General features: G+C 42.2%; 1 non-coding gene across 1 annotated transcript; it reads left to right on the forward strand.

The window, feature by feature from the left end:
* The first annotated feature begins 6166 nt into the window (after nucleotides 1–6166).
* Trnaf-aaa lies at nucleotides 6167–6248 on the forward strand. The gene has a single exon. It is a non-coding gene; the product is annotated as a tRNA-Phe (tRNA).
* The last annotated feature ends 7320 nt before the right edge of the window (nucleotides 6249–13568 follow it).

Genomic DNA, 13568 nt, shown 5'->3' on the forward strand with positions numbered 1-13568 from the left:
TGATGTTGTGTCCTTGTTCACGAATGTCCCCACCTCTCGGGCTGTTGAGATAGCCGAAACACGTCTACGTAGGGATGACAGCCTCCCATCACGCATATCGTTAACGGTGGATGATATTGTAATTTTGCTGCGTTTTTGCCTTAAACAATCGCATTTTACGTTTCGCGGACAAATTTATCACCAAATTGAAGGATGTCCAATGGGTAGCCCAATTTCTGTTACAATGGCAAATCTGGTTATGGAGTATGTGGAGGAAACTGTCCTTGAACAGGGTATGCTCCCGATAGGTTTTTACAAACGTTATGTGGACGACACTTTTGTAATTTTAAACAAGGACCATGTTGCTGACTTTCATTTAGCTTTAAACAATGTTGAATCATCAATCCAATTCACATATGAAGTTGAACAGAACGGTGCGCTGCCTTTTCTGGATGTTAATGTGTTCCGACATAGTAACGGTCGCTTAGATACAACAGTGTACCGCAAAGCTTGCGATACAGGCAACCTCTTAAACTTCAACTCGCACCATTCTGTCGAACATAAAAGGGCTGTCGTAAAAACCTTACTACATCGGTCCGAAAGCATTTCTTCTAATCCTCAATTGCGCGCTTCTAAAGATGCTGTTATTGTTGACCTGTTGATGAAGCGGAATTATCCGAAACGTTTTATTGATAACACGCGCAAACAGATGGGGCAAAGAAGAAATCAGGATAATGGACGACTTAGGACAGGGCAAGTAACAATACCCTATTTGAGAGGTGTTTCTGAGTCTATTCGCAGGGCCCTCGCCCCTTTGAATATCCGTACTGCTTTCAAACCCCATCGTAAACTACGTGACCTCATTTCTAAACCTAAAGATTACACCCCCCCAGAGTCCCAGTGCGGTGTTCTGTATAAAGTGAATTGTCTAGACTGTGACGCATCCTACATTGGGGAGACAGGCCGGAAGCACTGCACTCGCTTAAACGAACACAAAAGGGACGCGGCGAAGGCCACGCATGCGACAAGAGCGAAGACGGAACTCGTAGACCATTGTTGGAATACGGGTCACTGTTTCGACTTTGAGAATGCGTCCACTCTGGCGCGCGAACAAAGGTGGGGTCCACGCAGGTTCGTGGAATCATGGTTCATTCGAAGGGACTCATCGGCTTGCAACTCGAACCGCGGCCCCCTCCCCGATGTGTACGCGGACTTGCTTAAATAGGACTGTTGAAGTTTTTTCTCTCATTCCTGCTTGTAGGTTTCACTGACGATGTTTCCTGCATGGGAGACGAAACGTTTGATTAAATTGTTAATCTTGTTGAGTAAAGTTGGAGCAGTTTTTTTGATCACTTATTTTTGTAAGGACATGGCGTAACTGTGATCTTAGCAGACATGCACAAGTCACCCCAAAAAGTAATTACGTTAATTTACTGAGACCTTGCCTTAAAAGAAATTTGAGTAGAATAGAAACAACTCAAATGAAAAGCCATTGAGTAAATTACTAACTACCATAACAACGTAGCGAATTACTTTTGAAATTACATTTATATTTCTAAAGTAACAAGAAAGTACAAAAATATTTTTATTCGTTATAAAAATTCTGCTAGCCAAATAAAAAGCGGCTTGTGTTTCCACATAAATTCTTTAATATCTGGTTCCGCTTCTGTGTGATTAATTGTTTTGTACTTTTTGGTTTCTGGTCAATGATGTACTGCGGATGTATCTGTTATACTTGGAGGTTTAGCACTGCCTGTGTTGGATTTTGCAGACAGTGCTTGCGTGTAAAGCATGTTGCGTAAACTACATCTAAAATATACTTTAAGTAAAGTGCAAAGTCAATTAGGGGTTATGTACTTCATGTAACTTAAGTACACCGGGTGAAATGTACTTGAAGGAAAGTACTTTAAATACGGCATATATTTAAAGTAAAGTACAAATGCTTCGTCACAATCTTTCATGATGCCCTTTCATAACCCATTTTTTTTTACTTTATTTTATCTGGTATACACTGCTCCAAAGGTAATTGGAGGAGCATCAGTTTTTTTTTTTCGGAAATGGCGGCAAATTTTTGATAAAGCCAAGTCGCCGCAGAGTAGTTATTTCACACTTGCTGACGAACTATTTAACACAATACACTTATAAGGCACTTATTTTTATCGCTCTTACAGCCGTCAGTATTTCACTCAAAGAAATGACCAGACGATGTCTCGAAAGACGACAGCGCGTTTTCATATCTGGATACACCATTTTTTGTTTCCGAATTTGGGGAATGTACTTTAAAGTCAGGAATTTTACTTTCTTCAAAAATTACCAGAAAAAAATACTTTAGTAAAGTGCAATTACATGCTCAGAAAATGTACTTAAAGTAAAGTACACGTTTTCTAATCCTACCTGAAGTAGTACTTTAAGTACAATGTACTTAAAGTACTTTAGTACAATGTACTTAAAGTACTTTAGTACAATGTAAAAGAAAAAAAAACAAGCTGGGGTGGGAAGTACCTACTTCCCACCCCAGCTTGTAGTTTTTTTTTTTTTTTTTGTAAAATCGTCGGGGGATTTATTAAGCTTCTAGAACGATCTTCAATTCTTAGAAGAGCTGGATGTGCTGCGTTTCGGAAGGAAAGACAAAGCCAAGAGGTCACATTTGCGTTCTCCCTAAGGACGCGATCCTTCAAGTACAGCACAAACTAGGCAACACCGGATGGGCCTCAGACCGGGTTTTGTTGCCTCCTTTCAGCGAGGCTGCAGTGTATACACCTCCTGTTTCTGGTGAGAGTTTCTGCGTTGGGGAGGAGCGAGGACAAACCCTTTCTATAAAGTCGTCAAGTGTCCTAGATCTTCGGGAAACGAAGGAATGCCAGTTTTCGTCGCTAATCCCGTATTTACTCGGTTTCACTTGCGGCGTGTCTGTCCGCTTATTTTTATGCAGGAATCTTTGTTGACCATCCACCCTACCACTAAAATTCAAGATTAATTTGTAATTTCAGTCAGAAGTTAAAAGGAAATGTTATTAAACTGCTAATTACCGAAAGAAAAATGTAATTGAAAGTTACTAAGCTATTCAGAAACGTAGATAAACCACAGTAAATTGAGTAGAGTAGTTAACTACGTACAATTCGGGATTTTAGGTATTTGTCAACCTTGGAGGGGGTCTGAAGCAGTTCTGAGTCATCCTTTGGACTGTGCCACATGCTCATCATTGGGTTTGCACATAAGATTCCAAATAGTGTTTGAAATAAACATGTAAGTATTTTGTTCTCATTTTTAATTAAATAACACGAGTCGAAACGTTATGCCATCTCCACAAGCAAAACTAACACCAGATTAACACAAGTACTCAAAGCCACTTAGTATAAAGGAGTCTTGATTTTCAATACAAAGGTTGATGGCAAGCTAATACCCCTGTTTCACGGAATTTTCGAAGGGCTGAAAACGAACTCTTTCCAAGAATCAGTGAACCAGCGCACGCCGATGCGAACGCGCAGAGTCCAGGTTGATGCTCTGATTCTTTAAAAGAGGTATGTCTTAAAGGCCCTTAGTTAAGACCCCACCGGCACGTTAAGGACCTTCAAATCAAACTGATTTAAAAAAAAATCGACGAATCAGCTGGCAATCTCGACGTGCCCTGGTTGGTGAATCCTCTAAGGGAGTTAGTTCTAAAGGTGTTTAGTGTACCTTTCTGATATCTGTATAATACGCCCGTGAAACAGGGATAGAATCCCACTTTTAGAGCGCAGTTCTTAGGCGCCCGTTTCCGGCTTGAGCGGTGTCGGCGTCCGTGTCTGCGTCGGCGTTACTGCGCGTTGCATTATAAGACGTTTCTCATAATGATGTCAGACGTGACGTCAGGTGTGACATACGAGGGTCACTCGTGACGTCACCGCGCGTTATGTCATGGGTTAACTTCCACGCTATATTGAGCAGACGCATTTCCCCGCTAATCGTAGCGGAAACATTGCCCCGCTAATTTTAGCCGAAAAATTACCCCGCTAATTTAGCGGGAAAAAAATTCCCCACAAAACTGAGCGGAAAAATTTCCCCGCTATATTCAGCGATAAAATGCAAGGCTAATTTTAGAGAAACACGTCCCCACCAAATTTAGCGGAAAAAATTCCCCGTTAGATATAGCGGAAAACTTTTCCCGCCAAACTGAAAGAAAAATTTCCCCGCTAAATTTGTGAATAAAAATTTCCGGCTAAATTTAGCTGAAAATATTATCCACTAATTTAGCGATATAAATTTGCCGCTAAATTTAGCATAAAAAATTCCCCACTAAAATTAGGGGGAAATGTTTCGCCGCTAAATTTAGTGGAAAAGTTTCTTTGCTAAATTTAGAAAACAAATTCCCCGCTAAATTTAACAGTAAAAAAATTACCCGCTAAATTTAGCAGAAAAATTTCTCCGCTAAGTAGTGGGGAACAGGTTCCCCACTAAGATTAGCGGGAACATGTTCCTGATAAGTTTGCGCAGAATTGTTTCCGCTAAATTTGGCGTGAAATTTATCGAAAAATTTTCGCTAAATGGGAGAGAAGCAGGAGAGGAGGCTACGGATGGGGAGGAGGGGCATACCCTCTTCTCCGTTCCTTCCCCTCATCCTCCTCAAGAGCTGCGCTCTAATTTGACGTTACAGGGGATTGTAAACGTCAGGGTAGTTTCAAAAGCATTTTGATCAAAGATATTCAGAGAATTGGGGAACCACCACAAGAAAAGAAGGGTGCACAGATCCGAGATCGCTAGCTTATTCGCCGGTAGTGTTAAAGGGCTTCCTTGTAACTCATTGCAACTCTAATTGTAACTCTAACATCATGTTTGTTTTCACTAGTTAAAATACGCTTTACAAATCTTCGTTTTGTATCCGACTTATTAAGATGATTAGTTCCATACCCGAACAAGTCACACAAGTGCATGCAGCTTTCATGGCTTTCTTTAAAACTATAATGGACAGGAGGCGAAGGCCTGCTTACACGAATCTAACCGTGAGCTTGGAAGTTGTCAAGCAGAAGTAGGGATGCCGCGAACTTTTTTCGAACCGAAGTTTCGATATTCGATTCAAGCGGTTCGAAAGGATCTAAACATTTCGAATTTCGTACTTTCTATATAAAAATATTCGACGGAGGTCGAATTTTCAACTTGTTAAACAAAGAAGTTCGACGCTTTTCAAAATTTCTAACTTTAAACGTTCAGAAATGCAATGTTTTTCGAACCTTCGAGCTTATTATATTAAAAATTATACCCTTTTCGTGCTTGCGAATTTATGACGCAGCAAACTTTGATGCTAGTCGAAATTTCAACATTGATAGACCAAAAATTCGATAAATTTCCAACTTTCAGACTTTCGCCCTTTTTGCACTAGAAAGTTCGACGCTTTTCAAGCTTTCGAAATTCCTACACTACGGAATTCGATAATTTTCGAACTTTCGAACTCATTTGTCTAAAGAAAACGAAAAGTTTTCAATTTTCGAATCCTGAAAACTAAAATTCGACGAACTTCGAACTTCTAGGGTAAGAAATCGAAGTTTGTAGGACTTCTATAGACCGGCAGACGGTTTCATTTGAATTCAAGCAGTGAGGTACATTCCTACCTTTTTTTACTCGAATTTTTATATGCGGTGCCGCGTTCCTTGCGAAAGACAATGCCATTTCTTTCAATGTTTTGGCAGGCTTTTTTTTTTTAAATGACCTCATCTCCACGTGGTAAATGATGTTGATTGGGACGAAGCTCTGGTGGTGCTGGTGATACTGATTTTATTGTTCATAAGTAGTGGTGATGCTGCTGATTTTTTTTATTGCTCATGGGTAGTGCTCAGTTTCGGGTTGCGTTTCTACTTCATTATTACTGCTTTAAGGTCGGTGAAATGCAGAGCCAGTGGCGCTTCTAGCGGATCAGCTTGCATCCGCTAGAAGTCGTGGGAACGCATCTCCACCGCTTAAGTCAACGGACCATGTCAGAAAAATAATGTGTGGTATGGAACGTGGTTATATACGCATTTGAGCATGTGACCGCAGCGCCCCCTCGTCTATAAACGTTGAGCCAATGCATGCAAAGTTTAAGGCGATTATATAAACATTTGACCGCAGCGCCCTCTCCTGTATAGACGTCGAGTGGCTACATGCAACGTTTCATCCATGACAGAAACCCCAGCTCTCGAGTTACTATCACATCTCAGAGGCCCCTGCTCGTCCCGCAGTCGTGACCGAGTGGTTAAGGCGATGGACTAAAAATCCACTGGGGTCTCCCCGCACAGGTTCGAATCGTGTCGACTGCGCAAACATTTTTTTTTCTTTTTATATGAGCACGGACGCCGGCCGGATGGACGGACGGACGGACGGACAAGGCTAGACCCTAAGGAGCTTCGCCCCTAATAAATTCCCGATGTAGCGAGGACGGACGACGGGCTTTTGACGATTGTCATTTATGCCATATTTAAAGCGCGCTATACCGAAGCTATTTACGGTAGAGATGTTTAACCTTTTTATTAAGAATGATCTATGTATAGCCTAGGTAAGCGTCGTCTTAAGTTATGATTACTGCTATTCTAGATGAGTTTCGAAGAAATGTCCAATCATGTATCTACAGGCAGTTATGCCGTAAACTTGATAATTTTTTTTCACCTAAATTGCTTGACGTATAGAATTTAAATGAACACCACAGACAGTACATATCTTTGCCATCTGCAGAATAAAAAATATTTTTGTTTCACGCTGAAGAATGAATGAACTCATGGGGAAAGATTTCTAATATTGTTCAAGATTAGCACGTGAAGAAAAAAAAATATATACATATAAATATATATATATATATATATATTTTTTTTTTGCTTTGCACTTTTTTGACGTATTATTATTTTTTTTTTTTTTTTTTTAGCCTGTACGCATTTTGGTGGCAAAACGTGTTTCGAAATTCTGTGCCTCTGAATATGCAAGAATACAACACTTCTGGCGGGCTCTTGATAATGTATTTTTCTCCAGTTTTTTATTCCCGGATTTATCCTTATCTGTGATGTTTTATCTTTGTTTTGTTTTTATTACTAATGGCGCAGTTATTTAGGTTGAGAAGACAGCTTTAAACTTCCGAAGAACTAAGCATGTGACATGTAGTGATTTCTGACAACGAGTTTCCGACAATGACCAACTACGCGATATTTTATGCAGTGAAGAGCTACAGTAGCTATACATATGCATAAATAATTTCACATTCAATAAGCTCGACCACGCCCTCTTCCCGCGTATTGTGTTTTGCTTTTTAAGAAGTCCAAAATATGGGGGGGGGGGGAGGGGGGGGGCGGGGCTCATTTTTTTTTTTTTTCCGACGCCACTTTTATGGTAGAATGCTCCTCGACCTTGAGTTCTGTCGGCTTCTGTGCTTTTTGCTCGGCTTTTTCTCCGTCCCGGAAAATAAACCTCCAGGACAATTACAAACTAAACTTACTATATGCCAGCGTCTCTCGGGTGGCGTTCAATCTGATTACTACCAACGTGCAAGGGGGTGGGGAGGTAGTTTGCCAGATCGCTTCAAATTTTTTCTGAGCCTCAACCTCCTGCCCGCCCCTGGCCCTTTCAAACTGGATGTGTATCGTAAAAAAGTGCGGTCGTGGGATCACTCCTGCGTGATGCACGTTAAACAACCCCCGGGCTGGCGGTCACAATTACTAATCTATGGTCACACGTCACTCTGCACTGGCGAATATTCTAGCACATCCGGGACACTCGTCGTCTCTTTTTATTACCTGACCAGCTTCGCGAAGTCTAAATATGACACCCGAACGCTTCTAAGCCTGATTTCGTGAAAACCAGTGAAGCGTGAAAACGTTATTTGTATCTGAAGCTGTGGAGGACTATGACAACCGGACTTCGAACTTTAAAATCGTATACTCGAAACAAATTTAAAATCTTCGGAGTTTTTTTTTTATGTATTTAGTTTCAAAATAGAATTAAAACCTTAGAACTTTTCGAACTTCATGTAAAAAAGAAATTTGAAATCTTCGATTTTTTTTTTGTTTTGCCCATAAAAATTCGAAGCGTTCAAATTTCTCGAAGTTTATATTTAAAGAAATTCAAAATCTTCGAATTTTTCGAACTTCGGGTTTAAAGAAATTTGAAATTTTTGAATTTCCCAAACTTCGCATCTCAAGAACTTAAACATTTTTCGAATATCTGGAATTTCAAGTTAGGAAAGGTTAAATTTTTTGAAATTATCAAGCTTCAAGTGAAACAAAAAATATTCAAAAGATTCGAACTCGAACTTTTAAAAACGGCGTAGGCTTCAAACTTTTTGAATTCGAAACTCCACGGTGTTCGAAAGATGAGAATGCTTTGTTTTCGAACCGCGGTCGGTACAAAAATATCTAAAGCATTCAAGTTCGAACCTCAGTTTAATTCGAAAATATGGAAACCTTTAGCATTCGAACCTACGGTGGTTCGCGACATCCCTCAGCATAATATATTGATAAAGACCCCCCCCCCCCCCCCCCCCCCCCCCTGAGAGAAAAATGAAGGAAACTTATGGAATGGCTGTTTTTGGCTGTCTATGAAGTCCGATACCAATCGCTATGTTTACCTCCACCTTTTGTTACGAAAACGTCGTGGATGACGTCGTCGTAAGAAATAGTCGATAAACGACGTCAATGACGGCGTCTAGGACGACGTCGAAGACGACGTCCTAGACGACGACGTTGAGGATGACGTCCTAGAGAAAGTCAAAGAAGACCTCTAGGATAACGATTGACAATCGATAGACGATCAATTAACATAGAGCCGACCGTGCGTCATACGGTGATCTGATATTGAAATGGCGTTGCGTTGATTTAGCGTCGGTACGTTCTTGACTAATGAATGGTTTTATGGTCATGATGTGTTTTCCTGGCAAATTTAACTGGAAAAATAAATTGGTGCATAGGTCACGTGACGTTAATTTTCCCACTAAATTTATCGTGGAGACTGACTTCGTCTGTACGCAGGTCCGACGGCGTCAGGTAACGCTACATCAATTTTCCCGCCAAATGAAGCGGAGAAACTGAACTTGTAGATAGGTCGCGCAAAGTTAACCCTACAATGCATGACTTTTTATATATACCTGAAAAAAATATTTCTCGGTCTATTGCACCAAAAGAAACAACGAAAAATGAATAAAAAAACTGTCTTTATTTTTAGCCTTTGAAATCAATAAAAAATGCGTGTATCATATATGAAACACCATGCATTTGGGGTACTATCGGTTATGAAAAGCATAAAAGCAATTCTTTTTCTTGTTGATGCAAAGAGCGACGCCACACTTGACGCATTTCACTAACGTGAGCGCCGGGCACTGTGGAAGTTTGCAGCGCTGTCTCGTATCCATCCACTGAGGCCAGTGACCGAGCTGGTCAAGCCGGATGTCTTGTGGAGGAACGTGCGTGGCAGGCCCTTTCTTCTTTTTTGCTTCGATTTCGCGTTGTAGCTCTGCTGATGGTCTGCCTCTTTTGGCTACCATTTCTACCTCTTTTGCGAGGCAATGGGCAGCCTCCTTCCGAAACGTTGCAAGAGCTGTTGCGGCAAAGTCGCCTCTACTTCTTTTTGTAGAGTATCCAGGCGTTCACCATGGTGAGGTCAATGAGGTGATAAAAGAGCTTTAAGTACCAGTTCCTCGATCGCATGGCAATCTTGTACCGACCCATGAGTCCATCAAGAAGGTCCACCCCACCCAGGTGAAGGTTATACTGGACGATTATTTTGGAGCATTCAACTTGGACCTTGCTTTTTGTCTTGCGATCGTATCGCTCCACATGTCCCTTGGGCTCCGCTCCCACGAACGTAGAAAGGAGCGTGTCACTCTTGTTGTCTTTCCAAACGACCGCGGTCACATCAACTCTATCAACACAGGCAACATGCTCCACTGTTCTCCCCCTTTCATTTCCGTTCAGTTCTTTTTCAGTGGGGAGCTTGTAGTTTGGGATGCGGTTTCTCCTTACGGTGCCCGAAGAAAGGATCCCCTGCTTTGCAAGGGGATCCTTTGGTGAAGTGCAATAATTGTCAAAATAAAGCTTGTGGTTAGCGTTCCTTGGAATCTGCCTGCTGAGCCTCACGACGTTTCCAGTAGAACCGAGGTCTGGCTCCGCTGGTCTCCCTTTTGACGGACTGTTTTCCTGACCGGTGTAGATTTACACGTCATAAGCGTATCCGGACACGCTACTGAGCACAAACAGCTTGTATCCCCACTTATGGGGTTTGTTGGGCATGTACTGCTTCAAGAAATCTCGGGCTTAAGTGCTGCACATTTGTTCGTCGAGTGAGAGAAATTCTTCCATCGGAACAGAAAGAAATCTTCCTCTCAAGGCTTCAAAAACTGGCCAGATTTTGAAAAGCCTGCCTCGTGTTTTTTTACACGGGTTCATTTTTTCGTTGTTGCAGATGTGTAAGAACCGCCTTATTTTTTCAAAGGTGTGTTCACTGACATTATAGAAGATATTGTCTTGTTTCCGAGCTCTGAGTCTCAGTAGTCTCGAACACTCGACAGGTGCACCAGGTACATGTAGATGCAGATTCCCAGGAACTTTCTGACATCGCTTGGCGTCACCTCAGTTGGCTTTCCAGCGTCGACTTACACGCTGTAGAGTAAGGACTGTTCGGAGATAAATGCTATCAGCTGGTCCGTAAAAAAATATCGAAAAAACTGGCACAGTGTTTCCAGCTTCAATATCTCCGGAGGCAAAGCTGAGTTTCCTCGGAAAATTGTGCACGTTGTGGGGACAGAGAGCGCTTTTTTCTTCCACTGAAATGGTTCTCCACTTCCGGCACTAGAGCTTTCAGTGACATGAGACACCTGGGGCTTCTTCGCCGCTGCTGGCGGAATCTTCGTCCTCTTCAAGCTCGAAATCTGAGTCATCGCTTGCTTCGCTCCCCTCGGGAAAAAGAATATCTTGGATTTCTTCATCCGAGAGGTCATTCGTCATATCTGCACTACGTAGCAAAAACAACAGTTATAGCGCGTGTTTAAAAAATAAAACAAACGAACGACCGCGATAGCGCGGGGGCCCTTCGAAGGGACCGCACCAGTTCATTTCTGAATATGTCATGCTGTAATTTACCAGAACGGTGCAGGTAGATGCGTCGTCTAACTACACATCTGTGACATATCACAGCGCAATCTGTTGAGAAAGCGACACATACGGCTCCTTCAATGTGCCCACGATAATATAGGCAAAAATGGGTATTTTCGTTGCCTCGCAAAATATTTTCATATTCCAGAGTGTTTTCGCTGTCGACAACAATGCGCTGAACAAGTTATTTCTGCGTACATCATCGTTATGAAATAAAACGGGCCATGCCGGGCAGTGAAGCAAAAGTACAAAACACATTTCCTAAATGCATAACGTATCATATCTGGCACAAGCTAGTTTCTCCTACCAAAAACTTTGCTGACGACAAAACCGGAAATAAACATCTGTCCAGTGAAAAGTAAAAGTGAAGCTTCTCAAATATATTAATTTTTTTTAGTTGCCAAGCTTACCGAATGCAGCGCCGAGACGCTCTCGTTGTTGACGACTTCCCGTGCAAATTGCGCGAACGCTGAACTGGAGCATCGCCAGAACAACAGACCAGTGGCGGCACCTAGGAGAACCTAACTGCACTAGATGGCCCGCGGTCTCTATCAGATCTGATCCACCATGCATTTGTGTCATGTCCAACAATAGATCCGGTGACGTGAACGTATTTTTGGTTTGTATCATATGTGATACACCATGCACTGTAGGCCTCATTTTCCCGCTAAATTTAGCGAGGAAGCTGAATTAGTAAATAGGTCACGTGACGTAAACTATTTCGCAAAATTTAGCGGGAAACAAAAATTCTGCTGTAGGACACGTGACGTGGCGTCACGTGGCTTCTATTTTCCTCAGGATTTAGCGGGGAACTGATTTGTCGGATAGGTCACATAACATTAATCTTCCCGCTAAATCTAACGAAGAAACTGTATCTTAGCATAGGTCACGTAACATTAATCTTCCCGCCAAATCGACCGAAGAAACTGTATTGGAGCATAGGTCACGTGATGTGAATTTTTCCTGCTGAATTTAGCGGAGAAACGTGCTGCGCATAATGAAGCCAGAAAGGTCCACTATATAGGGAAGGGGGGGGGGGGGCAGGGTATCTGAAAATGTTATCGCATTAACTCTTAAGCAGAAGATCGAGCTGTAAGAGGCGCTTTATCGAGCCTGGTATTAGCAGCGATGTGTTTTGGTGGCGCCCTCCTATGATTCTCTCTCGTGACGTCATTACCTGGCGAAGAACAAGTTCGATGGCGTTTCTAATTAGCATGGTGGAAGTTTGAAATCATTGCGCTCTGAAACCAACACTGTCAACACCGTCAAAATTAAAGTTCTTCCATTTCTCTTATTTCTGTCGATGAGAAATCCTTTGCTGACGTTATGGTCAGCATTCAGTCAATCATGAAAGCCCGACAACAGCGACCACTAACACAGCCTAAGAAATACATTCAACCTTGCCTAGCACGGTCTGGGCTCGCGTGCTTCCCCTAGAAGAGTGCTCTTGTCGCACTATTAAAGAGGCCTTCGAATCATCTTCGAATTCGCTGATCAAAAACAAACAACAAAATTTGGTTTGTTGTCCCCACACCTGAAGCGTACCGCTGGGGCGTGAGTGTTCGATCTCCTTCAAAATAAGAAATTCCGCCTCCGTTTTTTTGGATTGCCTTCATGCTTGGATGGAGAAAAAGTAGGGTTATTTTTTAACACACGCTTCTAACGTTTCACCAGCGTCGCATTGATGTCACACTTCAAGCCTGTTGTTAGCGCGAGGTTAAGCGTGAAAATGTTTAGAGTGTTTACGCAAGAAGCGCAATTATTTTTTTGCGCCAAGATAATGTTATTGTCTGGCAATTTAGGGACCCAAAAGCCCAAACAGGCAAGGAACCAAATTTGATATTTTGTTGAGCAAAGCATGGGCATTTTTACCCTAAATTGGCAAACATGTGCCAGTTTTAGGCATCCCTGCCTGCAGTTTGTCACTGCTTAATTTTTTTTTTTTTTGGTGGAAAGGGGGGGGGGGCTTTGTTGCCGAGCAAATGTAAGATTTAGGCTTTAATTTTGCTTGTTTGGTCTCTACTTTTCATCTCTGGGCCTATATTTCTATACAAATGCCAGAATTGTGTTTTAGTGGTGGTCCTTCGGTTTATACGCGGCAATTTCCTATTGGAAAAACCAGCATAAAAATCAAGGTGGCCAAGCTGGTAACTAAGATGGTCAATCTGGTCAATGTGGTAGTCAAACTGGGTTAACTGGCAATCAAGCTGGTTTAAGGTGGGCAAGCTAGAATTTAAGCTGGTCAGTCTGGTTTAAATAAAAACCAGCATGGTCTCACTAGAAGCTGGTTTTAGATTCAATCCGGTGTAGCTGGCAGCTAGTCTGGCCCTAAATGGTCAAACTGGTTTTCCATGGAGCCAATGTGGCCAAGCTGGAAGACAAGCTGGTCGTGCTGGGAGGAAAGCTGGTGAATCTGGTCGAAGTAATAATCGTGGTGGTCAAGCTGGTCATGCTGGGAGCGCATACGCCAAGGTCGTCTAGAGATAGCCGAACTGGCATTGCTGGGAGCGC

The sequence above is a fragment of the Ixodes scapularis genome, unplaced genomic scaffold (genome assembly GCF_016920785.2).
Source record: "Ixodes scapularis isolate PalLabHiFi unplaced genomic scaffold, ASM1692078v2 PGA_scaffold4__175_contigs__length_147842914, whole genome shotgun sequence".
NCBI lineage: Eukaryota > Metazoa > Arthropoda > Arachnida > Ixodida > Ixodidae > Ixodes > Ixodes scapularis.